Source organism: Oryctolagus cuniculus, chromosome 4 (genome assembly GCF_051225735.1).
Source record: "Oryctolagus cuniculus isolate XC-2025 breed Fujian yellow rabbit chromosome 4, ASM5122573v1, whole genome shotgun sequence".
NCBI classification, from domain to species: domain Eukaryota; kingdom Metazoa; phylum Chordata; class Mammalia; order Lagomorpha; family Leporidae; genus Oryctolagus; species Oryctolagus cuniculus.
Genome location: NC_142870.1, coordinates 113,603,699 through 113,618,535, shown reverse-complemented (window position 1 = coordinate 113,618,535; position 14,837 = coordinate 113,603,699). Strand labels below are relative to the sequence as shown.

At 36.6% G+C, this 14,837-nt stretch overlaps 1 pseudogene; it reads right to left on the bottom strand.

Annotated features, from left to right (window-relative positions):
* Positions 1-2,597: 2,597 nt before the first annotated feature.
* The window catches only part of LOC149127079 (protein MIX23-like), a 54,837-nt pseudogene continuing 42,597 nt past the window's right edge, over positions 2,598-14,837 (bottom strand).

Genomic DNA, 14,837 nt, shown 5'->3' with positions numbered 1-14,837 from the left:
AATTCTTAATTCAGCTGGGAATATTGTTTGTCCTTTTTGACCTGCTATGCATTATATTTGACTGGAATTCTATTCAAATAAACACTCTGTTCTGTTTCCTACTGAACCTCAATAATAAATATTTCCATACAAGTCAATTTCTTTTACATTATTTCGGCTATAAATCATAAAACTAAATAACAATATAACATTTTCTGATAGTTTGTGAGGAATTATTTTTTCTTTTAATTTTCTTTATTCTACATAATATATTCATTTACAAACATTTACTGAGCTTGTACTGTAGGTCAGACTTTGGGCTAGTTGCTTTTGATGCAAAAATTAAGAAATGCCAAAGTATCACATTTTAATGCTGGAAGAATTCGATTAAATAGATATAGTGGAATCAATACTATGTAAGATATATGAATACAAAGCTATATCAGCACATGGGATATTTTAATATATCCTCTCTATAAAATACTTGGTAAAATACTGAGTATGATTATTTTAGTTCAGCAGATACCAACGAGTTTGAGACTCTTCCTTTCTTTTCAAAGATTTATTCTATTTATTTCAAAGACAAAGTTACAAGTGAGAGAAAGAGACAGAGAGACATCTTCCATCTGCTGGGTTACTCTGCAAATGGCCACAAAGGCTGGGGCTGGGACAGGCATAAGCAAGGGGCCAGGAACTTCTGGGACTGCCACGTAGGTGCAGGGGCCCCAGCACTTAGGCCATCCTGCACTGCTTTCACAGGCACTTGAGCAGAGAGCTCAATCAGAGTGGAGCAGCTGCGACTCAAACCAGCGCCCATATGGGATGCCGGCCCCACAGGTGGCAGCTTTTCCCGCTGCGTTACAATGCCAGCCTCTGGGACACTTATTTCATATCAGGCATCTGATATTCTATTAGATATTTAATGGGTCCCTTGAAATTAACCTAAAGATGTCAGAAAACCTTGCTGTACTCCTCCCTCATTTGACCCATCTCATTGAATGTCTTTAAACCTGCAGTCTTTTTTGATTCCATTTATTCACAGATATAATCAGATCAGTATCCAATTTGTTTTCCTCCTCTTGAGCTGGCACTTAGTCCATTCGACAATCAGTTACATCCTCAACATTCCATGAGTCAAATATCATTATTTCCTTACTTGTATTTTTAACCCCTAGTCATGCCACAGACATACACCCAAAGTAGCCAGAGAGGTCTGTTTAAAACATTTCCTTACTTAAAATACCCAGTGGTTATCCACTACAGTTAGTTACATAATACATTGTTATTACCCAGGTAAATGTGCCTTAGGAAATGTGTAAAGGATGTTCCTTCTCTCTGGAATTTTCTTCCGGGAGATTCTTTCATGTTTGAATTTTCTTTCATTCAAGTATCAGTCCTACTACTGCATTCTCAAAGCTGACTTCCTTTGCACCTACTTCCTTCTACCTTTTGACTTAATTTACAATATATTGCTTTATATTTTAATATTTTTCAGACTCTACAATGATCTCCATTCATATTAATGAGCTATTAACTATTAACTATTGACTTAGTGTCATGAATTTAAATGTCAGTATAATGTAATACTTCTGGCATAGAAAACATCTCCATTTTAAAAAAAAAATTAAAATGATTAAGTGATTGAATAGCAATGATTGTGATATATGATGTCATATGATATATGATATAATATATCTTCAAAAATATAAAGTGTGTATTATGAAAAAACATGCAAGGATTTTAAATATTTTGTAACAAGTAATTATATTTCTTAATTCCATTTTTCAATGAATTTTTAAAATGCCCTCATGTTTTACTATTGTATAGCTAAATGTAGTCAGCTAATTATATAAATTAAAGGATATCATTAAGTTTACTTAATTTTCAGTAAGCTTAATATCCTAAAAATCTTTTAAAATATAGAGGTTCACTGTGAATATCAGTTATCCATATTTCTATGTTCTTTGTTGGTTTTAATCTTCAGGCAAATATAAACTTACATAGTTATAGTTATTTTTCCAGAGAGCTTCATGATTCTAATTTAAATTAATGTATAGTATCCCATAAAATAGTTGAACAAAAACTTCTTCCATGGTTGAATATTTTTAGAACAATTCAGCAAAATAAAATACTAGTTTATTGTTGGAAACATTTTCCATATAAGTCAACAGACCAAATAAACAAAAATATAAACTTTATATACAAAAATAAAAGAAAAATCAGAAACCTCTCATTATTGGCCCTTTTAAGCATCTCACACACCCCAATTATTTACAGTGCAGCTAAGTATAAAAATTAAAAGTTACTGGATTACTCCAAATATGATTTTTGTTACTGTTGTCTTTTTTTATATTGAATCAGAAAATTATTTTAACAGCTAAAAAATGTTCCTTTTTACAGAACCAGTAAAAAGTAGTTGATTTCTCCATAATTATCAAAATTGTTCATACTTAAGTTCTTGGATATATGTTGCTGAAATCAAAACAGGTTTAGACTATTGGCTCAGAAACCATTCTTAGAAGCCCATCCTGTTGACACCTATCATGCTTAGCTCCTGTGAGATGACCCAGTCTTTAAATATATATATTATATATATATATATATATATATATATATCTTCATTCATTCTTTGGGAGCTTGAAGTGAATCCTGCAGTGTTCATTAAACAACTTCCAGTTCCTGCCATTTATCACTACAACATTTAGTTCTTTTTTTTTAAGATTTATTTTATTTATTTATTTATTTATTTATTTGACAGGCAGAGTGGACAGTGAGAAAGAGAGACAGAGAGAAAGGTCTTCCTTTTGCTGTTGGTTCACCCTCCAATGGCCGCCGCGGCCAGCGCGCTGCGGCCGGCGCACCGCGCTGATCCAAAGGCAGGAGCCAGGTACTTCTCCTGGTCTCCCATGGGGTGCAGGGCCCAAGGACTTGGGCCATCCTCCACTGCACTCCCGGGCCACAGCAGAGAGCTGGCCTGGAAGAGGGGCAACCGGGACAGAATCCAGCGCCCCGATCGGGACTAGAACCTGGTGTGCCTTCGCCGCAAGGCGGAGGATTAGCCTAGTGAGCCACGGCGCTGGCAACATTTAGTTCTGACTGCATCTATTTCAATTGTCTGTTCTTTCCTAAGTTGTTTTAATAATATTAAATCATCAACATTATTTTCTCTTTCTTCTTAGAGTTTTCTTACCATACCTGACATAAGGGCTATACAATTTTTTTATGATTCTATCCCTATTATCATGAGTTGCCATCAAAGACTCATAAAGTTGTTTACTGACATCAATTTTCCCTGCAAAGAAAGCTGTTGGAACATAGTATTTAATTCATGAACTATTTGCCGTCAATTGTCCTCAACAACTTAAGAAGGTCCTATATATATTTAAAATAAAAGAATATAGACTAGAACTCAGTGAATGCACCTGCTTTTCTTTTTTAATTTTTTTCTTCTCCTTCTTCTCTTTAAAAATTATAATGGACAGGCTCACTTCACAAGTCAAGTCAGAAGTGGAACAAAGAATGCTCCCAAGGCTGGCTTATGGTTTGGTCATCCAAGATCTTTAAAATGGCTTGCCTAGCCGGTGCCCTGGCTCATTAGGCTAATCCTCCACCTGTGGCGCTGGCACCCCGGGTTCTAGTCCCAGTTGGGGCCCCAGATTCTGTCCCAGTTGCTCCTTTCTTCAAGTCCAGCTCTCTGCTGTGGCCCAGGAGTGCAGTGGGGGATGACCCAGGTCCTTGGGCCCTGCACCTACATGGGAGACCAGAAGAAGCACCTGGCTCCTGGCTTTGGATTGGCACAGTGCACCGGCCACTTGGGGGACAGGGGAAAGTGAACCAATGTCTAACTCTCTAACTCTGCCTGTAAAAAAAAAAAAAGGGGGGGGGGTTGCTTGCCTGGGGCTGGCACTGTGGTGCAGGGGGTTAATGAAGTGCCACCCAAATGGGTACCGGTTCAAGTTCCAGCTGCTCCACTTCCGATCCAGCCATCTACTATGGCATAGGACAGCAATAGAAGATGGTCCAAGTCCTTGGGCCCCTGCACTCACATGGGAGACCCAGAGGACACTCCTGGCTCCTAGCTTCAGATAGGCACAACTCCGGCTGTTGTGGCTAATTAGGGAGTGAACCATCAAATGGAAGACTTCTCTCTCTCTCTGCCTCTCCTCTCTCTTGCAAATAAATCAATAAATCTTTTTAAAAAATAAAAAAAAAATGGCTTGCCTATAAAAATATATAGAAAAATATAAGCTGGAAATAAAAAAATCCCTTTTAAAATACTTTTAACAAAAAGATCAGGGATGCTTTTTCCACCCCCATTGGGAATTCACCTGGAATTTGGTTAGGTGGTGGAGAGCAGGAGTGGACAGCAACTGGTGTTGCCCACCACACCAAGGCGACCACTGTAGATTCTGAGACAGCAAATGGGTGCTGAACAGGTCATTCAGGCCTTCTGATATATTTTTGTTGTTGTTGTTTACGTTTAGCTCTTCTATTTTCTAGGTCATCTCCATCATTCTCTTTCTTGGTGTCAACCTCATCACCTCATCATCTTCAGCTGCCTGGGGCCCATAGCTGCCTCTCATCATCCTATACATTCCTTTCCCCATGCCCGGCACCTTCTTCTTTTCCTCCTCCCCGCCTTCTCTCTTTTCTTCATCTATTTCATTTTCGGCCTGCTGCTCCCATTTTCTATAAGCAGGGGCACCTCTTCCGTTCTCCACCTTCCTCACACCTCTTTCTTCTCCTCATAGACACTAACAGTGATTTCTGAGTTGGTGTCCATGGCCTCCATTTGACACGATGGGACACCCAGGTGATGTGAGGCAGTAGAATGATAGTGAGAATTCTGGGCTCTCGCTAAAGCTCTAGAAGTGCACCATGAAGGACTGGCTATCTCCAGTGAGAAGCAGAGTGGGATCAAGGTATAGATGAATTTTCAGAGCAGCAGTCTTGATGAATATTTTAAGGACCAACAGTATACAATATAGTTAATGATATTTACTTTTCAATTTTTTAATAGATTAATTTATTTACTTGGATCAGAGTCACAGAGAGAGGAAGAGACAGAGAGAGAGAGAGAGAGAGAGAGAGATCATCCCGCTGATGGTTCACACCCAAATGGCTGCAGCGACCTGGGCTGTGCCAGGCAGAAGGCAGGAGCCAGGAGCTCCTTCCAGATTCCCATCGTGGGTGTAGGGACCCAAGCACTTAGTCCATCTTCCACTGCTTTCCCATGTGCATCAGCAAGAATTTGGATCCGAAGTGGAGCAGCCAGGACAGGAACCAGCACTCATTTGGGATATATAGGATCCCGGCACTGAAAACTAATGCTCTACCCACTATGCTACAACACCAGCCTCAATTAATGATATTTAATACACATTTTGCTTCCTATAGTATTTTAGAGTCTGTTTTATTGCCTAGTATTAAATTCTAATATTACATCAATCAACTAAAAATTATAAACTTTTTTATGATTCAATATCACAGTTGATGTAGAAAACATTTCATATTGATTGTTGTATCCCTAATGCTATATCTGAATTGTGCTAGACATATAATGAATGTATAGCTAAAGAACAAATGTCATACTACAGACATGTGTTAATCAATATTGCATATTATTATTAATTGATATTTTAGCCTTTTATTGTAAAAGGTATTTGATTTGGCTCATTTGTACAAATCATGTTTAATATTGACTGTTTTATTCAATGATGCCTTTAGATATGGATAAATAGTGTGCTGCTTGAAACCTGCATCCTGATGGCTATGATACTTTTCAGTGCCTATTTCAGATTTTTCTCATTCATTTCCAGTACCTTGGACTGCACAGTACCAAAGTGACACCCATGCAGGGTACTTCAGAAACTGGCTTTGTCTCACGTATATTCTTGTTGCTAAGATCTGCCTTTCAAAAACTTTTAAGTCTACTCCCATTATGGGGCAGCAACTGTGGCTCAATGGCTCTGTATAATAACTTGCACTTCTATAGCCCCTGTCCTCACTTATTTCCTTTGGGTCATTCTTCAACAAATCATTAAACTGACCAGATACACTGTGGAGTTCTAGTAATTATGATTATTGGGTTTTGCTGCAGCCTGATGGTCTAACTCTAATACCAGGATGGTGGCCTGGTAATAAGGATGTTCCTGTCACCAACCTTGGTCATTGTTTCACAGCAGTGTGGAAGATTGGGCTACCAGAATGGTTCAGACAATCTGATTTGTAGCTGTTCTCATTCATAGTATTCACAGGAAGAATTCAGGGCTCTCAGCTACCAATGTTTCACAACTGTATCTTGTACTTGAGAAAGATTTCTGGGCCTACACCTCAATTTTAACCAATTCATGTAAGAACCATGGCCCCAACTACATTAAAGGGTGGTGAGGATTACAGCAGCATTCTTTACCATGTGCACCATTGCCATTGCACTCACAGAAATCATCCCGTCATTTCTGTTACTCCCACATGATGTGTAAGGCATCCTCCCTGGGTGTCTGAGGGTTTTGAGACAGTTGCCAAGCAAGTGCAATAGGCCCTTTTTAAGTAGTTACTCACTTTTAGAGAGAGAAGGGAGACACACACACACACACAAGAAACACACACATACAGAGAGACAGAGAGTGAGAGAGAGAGAGAGAGAGAGAGAGATTATCTCCCTTGGCTGGACCACTCTCCAAATGCCTACACAGATTTTGTTTGGCAAGACAGAAGTCACTAGCCTGGAACTCATTCCAAGTCTTCCACATAGGTGGCAGGGGCTGAAGCACTTCAGTCATCATCCACTGCCTCCCATGGTTGATTAACCAGAACCTGATTTGGGAGCAGAATATCCAGGAGTTGAACCAGTACTCCAGTATCAGATTAGGGTATCTCAAATGGCAGCTTAACCCACTGAACTACAATGTCCACTAAACAATGTATCTTTTGATTTATGTCCTGTCTTGCCTCCAGCTTAATATTTATCTCACAGTATCCTGTTTTTGTCTAAAGCTATGCTGGAAGAAAGACCTAGGCATATTTTGTTCCAGCGAGGCCACCTTTCACAAACTGTCCTAGACACCTCCACATTTCCCAAAGGTGATACTGTGAGTGATAATGTAGAAGACGCGGGTGTGATCAATATTAAAAGAGATCACACTGTAGGTATGCAGTGTTTAGTGCAGAAGAGTTTAGAAGAAAATAGAGTTTAAATCAAAAATAATTCATTTAGCATAACAACAAAATGAAATAACATTCATACTGTCATACATATGCTGGCTAGTTTTGTATGTATTATCATTATCATGAAGTATAAAATCAACTGTTGGGGCTGGACTGTGGCGTAGTAAGTAGAGCTGCCACCTGCAGTGCAAGCATCCCATATGTGCGCCTGTTCAAATCCCGGCTGCTCCGATCCAGCTCTCTTCTATGGACTGGGAAAGCAGTAGAGGATAGCCCAAGTCCTTGGGTCCCTGCTCCCGCATGGGAGACCTAGAGGAAGCTTCTGGCTCCTGGCTTCAGATAGGCACAGCTCCAGCCTTTGCAGCAATTTGGGGAGTGAACCAGCAGATGGAAGACCTCTCTCTCTCTCTCTCTCTCTCTCCCTGTCTCTCCTTTTCTCTCCGTATAACTCTGACTTTCAAATAAATAAATAAATCTTAAAAAAAAAAAAAGAAAAAGAAAAAGAAAGAACTTGTGGTTCTGACATCCCATATGAGCACTGGTTCATTAAAAAAAAATAGGGGCCGGCGCCGTGGCTCACTTGGTTAATCCTCCACCTGCAATGCTGGCATCCCATTTGGGCGCTGGGTTCTAGATCCGGTTGCTTTTCTTCCAGTCCAGCTCTCTGCTGTGGCCTGGGAGGGCAGTGGAGGATGGCCCAAGTGCTTGGGCCCCTGCACCTGCATGGGAGACCAGGAAGAAGCATCTGGCTCCTGATTTCGGATCGGAGCGGCTCCGGCTGTAGCGGTCATTTGGGGAGTGAACCAACGGAAGGAAGACCTTTCTCTTGCTCTGTCTCTCACTGTCTGTAACTCTACTTCTCAAATAAATAAATAAATAAAGATATAAAAAAAATAAAAATTAAATCACCTGTTAAGAAAGTAATTAGAGTTCAGTAATCACGGTGAACACAAAAAAGTTGACGTCAAAATTATAATGCATTAAATAACAGCATTAGAAAACTTTAGAATATGAAGTTTGGATTTTTTTTTTTTTCTTTTACACACAGAGACCAAAAGGCCTTGGCACTGCGGGTGATAATAGCACTGCTAAACTATTATTCATAGTGGAAGATAAAAATTATCCAGTAGTAATAATTTCAATTGTTCTTGCACAAAGAGATAGCTTCTGGACCTGCAAAGAGAGTGCTTGATTGAACAATAATGTGAATGCAATAGTTTCTTTTTTTCTTTTCCTCTTTACTTTTGTTCTATTTCTCTAAACAGAAATCATTAACCTCATGTGACTATGAATTTTAAACAAATTTAAAATCAAACTGTTTATATAGACAGGACTCTAAAAACATTTTGCCTGAAATCTTGAAAACCTGTTCTTATCTTGCTATTTTAATTCACTGTTAGCATTCTTCCACTGAGAAGACATAAACTAATAACAGCTTTCATCATTGTGAGGGAAGTTACAGACAAATTCCTGAATCCAAGCCGGCGCCGTGGCTCAATAGGCTAATCCTCCACCTTGCGGCGCCGGCAAACCGGGTTCTAGTCCCGGTTGGGGCGCCGGATTCTGTCCCGGTTGCCCCTCTTCCAGGCCAGCTCTCTGCTATGGCCAGGGAGTGCAGTGGAGGATGGCCCAGGTGCTTGGGCCCTGCACCCCATGGGAGACCAGGAAAAGCACCTGGCTCCTGGCTCCTGCCAGGATCAGCGCGGTGCGCCGGCTGCAGCGGCGGCCATTGGAGGGTGAACCAGCGGCAAAGGAAGACCTTTCTCTCTCTGTCTCTCTCTCTCACTGTCCACTCTGCCTGTCAAAAAAAAAAAAAAAAAAAAAAAAAAAAAAAAAAAAAAATTCCTGAATCCAAAGTAAAAGTAAAATAGTATATTTAATAGAATTTGGCTTAATGTTTTTGAAATAGTATCGATTATACACCAGAGTACCGCATGCAGTGTTAATAAAGAACGTCTTTACTATTTTAACACTACTGAATAATAGGGGACAATCTAAATGTCTAAATAGATAAGTGAGGGGTGTCATTGTACTACCAATTCTGGACAATTACTTGCCAAGTAACTATTAAGTCAGGGTCATGTGAAGGAAAATGAATATGGTATAATTTAAAAGACAATTTCAATATAAAATGCATCACACTTATGAAAGGATATATAGACTATTTAAATCTATTGCTTTAATTACCATAAAAGTCAGCATTTATTACTCAACTTAAGATATAAATCACTATAAACTTTGAAGTCTTTTTATGCTCTCATCATATCTCATATTCTTTCCCAGAAAATATATGCTTTCCATAATTTTAATATCTCTTTTTTAATACTTTAATATTTCCCATTCGTCTGAGCAAAATCCATGTATTTTGACCATATGTATCTTCGGCAATGTGTGATTTCTTTTGATTTTTACTTCTTACTTGCTTGTTGTATTTTTATATGATATGATAGTTTTCTGTAACTTACTTTTCCTCAATAATGTATATTTTAGTTGTTGCATGTTGACACTTGTAGTTATGCCACATTTATTTTAAGATTATATACTTATTATCAAGAAGTTTTGACATCAACTTCTTTGTGTTGACCATTATTACTGAATTCTGATTACTTGCTTAATAGTTTTTTCTATACTTCATGATAATGATAATACATACCATTTATTTTAGTGTTGCTAATTATTGTAGTACAATTGTTGAAATAAATTTATTTTGTTGATTCCAGGTTTTGCTATTAGAAACACTGCTTCTGTAAACATACACATGTCCTTTTTGTGTATAAGGTAACAGTTTTCCTTTGGTTGTGTATGAACACACAAATTGCTAACTTGTAGGAAATGCATCACTTTAACTTTGCGTAATGATGCCAACTCTTTTCTAAAGTGCTTTGTCAAATTGTACACTCATGTGGCTGGTGCTATGGCATAGGGGGTAAAGTCACCACCTGCAGTACCTGCATCCCATATGAGCATAGGTTTGAGTCTCAGCTGCTCCACTTCCTATCCAGCTCCCTGTTATGTCCTGGAAAAGCAGTATTGGAAATTAAACAAAGTTAAGAAAATTTTATGTAACCACCACCCAGCTAAAAAACAAAAAGCTGAATACCAATCTAAAAATTCCTCCATGTACTCCATCTTTTTCTCCATTTTTACTACCTCAAAAATCATCCATGTCCTGAATTTTATAATAATTTATGTCCTTGAATTTCTTTAAAATGATATTTTCCAATCTACTTGCCAAGATACCATGGTTCAGTCTTGCCTGTTGAAATCCATTGTCTTTAAGTGTCCTTGCCATTCAGGCTCTCTCTCCTTACCTAAATTCTCGTAAGAATATATCTATTGAAAACCAGAGGCAATTAAACTAGCATATTTTTCCACGGTGGATTTTGTTGAATTATAGGCATATAACGAGGTTTGACATAATCCCTGGCCTTTGTTTTTCCTGAAAAATGGCAGTGGGATACGAAGGCCTTATCAGATTAATGTTAAGTTCCTTCAGAGACACCATAGATTTTCTTTATTGGGAGGCTTATAATGTCTGCTTCTCTTTTTGTGTGTGTTGTTAAATCTACTAATGCTCCATATAGCCTTGCAAATTTTAGAGAATATAAAATTATATGATTCTAACTACATAGTATGTTTTTCACATCTTAATTGGAATACTTTTATAAATAGCTGCTTTCATTCACTTATTCATTTATTTACATGGTAAAAAGAATAATATGTCTCCTCCTTTCTCTATATTATTTTTCAAAGAATCAAATTTATATCTTATAATTTCAGAGGTAAAATATTATTTTAATATAATTATCAAGACAAGGATATTTCTCAACCTATCAATATTATTATTCTTGTGAAGCTCAGTATCTGAAAGTTGTTTTCTAAGTCCTTTTGACATGATTTTAGTGGTCCTTGATAATGTCTTGCTATCTGATGTTCTTAGCTCATCCTGTATATTTCTTGCTCCAACCTAACATCAACCATTTCTCAAAGCAACCCTTGAACTTCTGTAGCAGAGAATAGTGCAGACAGGGAAGTCTTTGCATTTGGGCTAGTCTATATTTTTGGGCTACTTCTGAGAACAATTGTTTGTCTCTTATCTCTACATATCTGCCTCTCTTTTTGTGATTTCAAAGTTATGGAGTCTTATGCTGGATTAGTTAATTTGAGGTAGTCAATGTTTATCTCACTCTTATATACACATATCATGCATTCACTTATATCTGCAATTAAAATAATTTACGAATTCCTACTAATTTTTTTAATAAAATAATTCTATTTGACTACTTCTGATTTGAATGTGTGTATACAGTGTTTTTAGCTTGTGCTTGTCTCTGTTAATTCCTTATCTCCCTACCTCTACCCCAAATCCCTAGTCCTAAAGGACAGATAATGGTAAGATGAGAGAATCAAATGATTACTCATTTATTTCATTGAACATTAAATACACCATAACCCGAAAATGGCAATATTATCCCGCTAATGCAGTTGCTAAGTACAGATAATTTTGTTTTCCTCATGCTTTCAAGAAGAATAAATACCTATCAGGGAAATAACAATAATCCATCTATCTAATAAAGACATTAAAAATAACACATTAAGCTGAAATAAAGAAATAGGTAAGAGCAGAAATCAAATTAAAATGAAATCTGACATTCAGTGAAGAAAATTAACAAATTCAAATGTAGTTTCTGTAAAAAGATTAAGTTGTTAAATCTTTGGTATGACTAAATGACCACTGATCCTTTGGATATTGAAACATTAATAAGAGATTATCAACAATTCAAGAAAATATATAGGCAGTGGATATTTGACTAAGAAACAAAAGCTATATAATACCAAAGGATCATAATTTCAATGAATGGTGATGGAACAACTGAAAAATATGGATGTCCATATTCAAAAACATGAATACAAGCACAGATTTTTATAATAACTAACTCAAAATGGAGCATAGACCTAAATGTAAGACAAAAACTCTGAATGTCCTAGAAGACACGTAAGAGATAACCCAGATGACCTTTGGATGAACAATGAATTTTTAGAAATGAACAGCAAAGATATTATCCATGAAAGAAAGAATTTTTAAGTTGGACTCTTTAAAAATTTAAAACTTCTGTTGTACAAAAATGTAATCAAGAAAATGGGAAGAGAACGTTTTTTGCTTTTATGATTTAATTTTGTTCAAATTGCCTACATTACTTTTATATATTTAATATATTTAAGTGCTTTCCTAGTATATTTAAGTATGTTATAGAATGAAGAATATGCTTGTAACAATTACAAAAGGTTGGTGCTTATCCTGAGAGTCTGTAAACAATTTAAGACATATTTCATTTGCACTCTACAAAATAAAGGAAATTGAAAAAAGAAAATATAATATTTTAAAGATTTATTTATTTGAAAGGCAAAATTATACAGAGGCAGAAATTAGAGATAGAGATAGATAGAGATAGTGATAGAGAGAGAGAGAGAGAGGGAGAGGGAGAGGGAGAGAGAGAGAGAGAGACCCAGGGATATGGATAGACCTAGGGATAGGGAGAAGAGGAAGAGGGAAAAAGAGAGGGAGAGGGAGGGGGAGAAGGGGAGGGAGGGGGAGAGGGGGAGGTAGAAAAGGAAGAGAGAGAGAGTAGGAAGAGAAAGAGAGGTCTTCCATTTGCTGGTTCACTCCCCAGATGGCCACAGTGACCAGAGCTGGCCAAAGCCAGGCGCCAGGAGCCTCTTCTGGGTCTCCCATATGTGAGCAGTGACCCAAGGACTTGGGCCATCTTCTACTGCATTTTCAGGCCATAGCAAAGAGCTGGATTGGAAGTGGAGCAGCCAGGCTCAACCTGGCACCCATTTGGGATACCAATACTGCAGGTGAAGGCTTAGTCCACTGTGTGACAATGCTGGCCTCATTACAATAATTAAGACAAATCCTAACCACAGATTATTTTATTGAGAATAACTAAGCAAAAGTATTTTACTTAATATGAGATTATGTTAGTTATTTTTGAAGATATGTATTAATGGACCAAACATGAAAAAATATCACTTGGTGGTATCAAAATAATAAATTCTAATAAAATGGCTACTAGAATTTGATTATTTGTGATTATTATAGATTACAGTTTTCATAAGAATGACTGTTCAAAATTTCTTATCCCAGTCAGCTTTTGAGTTTTTTCCCAACTTTGTTAGAATTCTATGTAATAAAAATGCATCCAACTAGCAATTTCATTGTTTACCTGGAGAACAACTAATATTCATAGTCTCTATGCCTTACCTTTTCACTTGGATGCATATATAGCTGTTTAGTTCAAGGAAAATGTTGGTATGAATGCTTCCAATATTGTTCCGAAGCTGGTGGTATATTGGCTGATTTGGCTGTTCACAACATAGTATAAATTAAACAAAGCTATTCAAGAGTTCGAATCAAAGGTATAAGGGGTTAAGAATACTTTCAGAAGTGATATTTTCAGTTCCTATACAGCTAATAGAATCACTGAAAAATTATTAATGGTTTCAAAAATCTAAAAAACTAGAAATCAAAAATATTATTAAGACAATAATGAATCATAAGATGCAGCTTTCCCACACACTGAATATTACCTGTTGGAAAATCATCACATGGGCAGTTTTCAGCTACAATGCCTAACAGCCCACTGTTAACCTTAGCCTTGTACAAACACTACATTTGATTCACTTCAACCTTGACATTTCCTACCTATTTCTGAAAACCACTGGTCCAGAAATAGAGATGATAGCAAATGCATTTCACACTGACACTGTAATGATCAAAATGAAGCTTACATAACTTTCAGTAGACCCAGAAAGAGTATCAGTAGGAGTGCATTCTTCAATAAAAAATTTGAGGTATTACATTAGTTCACACACTAAAAAATTGAAATAGTGGAAGAAATTATATAATCATCTTCTTTACAAAGAAGCATATAAGGATCTCTGCATTTTGGCCTTCCCAATAGAAAAATTGTAACAAATAAATCTGCCAAAACTTAGTTAAGATGGATGAAAGCAATCCCTTGTGATGAAAAATGTTTCTAAGCTATTCATCCATTTTCATCCATTTGATATATTATGTAAAAAATAAACTCATGTGAACATTATGGAAAATTAATATAAAAAATTAAAAGATATATTTGATTTAATCTGTGGAAATAACAACCCACTTAAATAATAGTTTACTATTCCATTTACATAGCTAATATGTTCCTATTCTCTTAAATTTATCTATCAGCATTTCCATTGTTCTGCTTCTAGATTTTATTTTGTGGAAAATGTTTTTGTTTCACCCTGGTATTAAAAGTTATTTTTTTCTTGGTGATGGATCCAGATTTTCAGTTCACTTTAGAGTACGTGCTAGTGTGTCTTGCTGGTTGTCAACAACAAGCTTCTGTCTAATGGCATAGATTTTTCTTTTGATAGATAAAAGTTATCTTACTTATCTGAAAATTTGCTATGATGAATCTGCATAAAGATTTTTTTTAATTTCTAAATTTATTAATTCAATAAATATGAATTGAGAATTATATGCTAGATACTTTTCTGGGAACTAAACAGACAATTTAAGAAGACAAAAATACTTGTTTTAATATGCTTTATATTCTATATGGGGGGGCATGCAATAACCAAAATTAGTAATTCTATGTAAGTAAATTTAGAGGTAATAATTATTATAATAACTGGAAAGA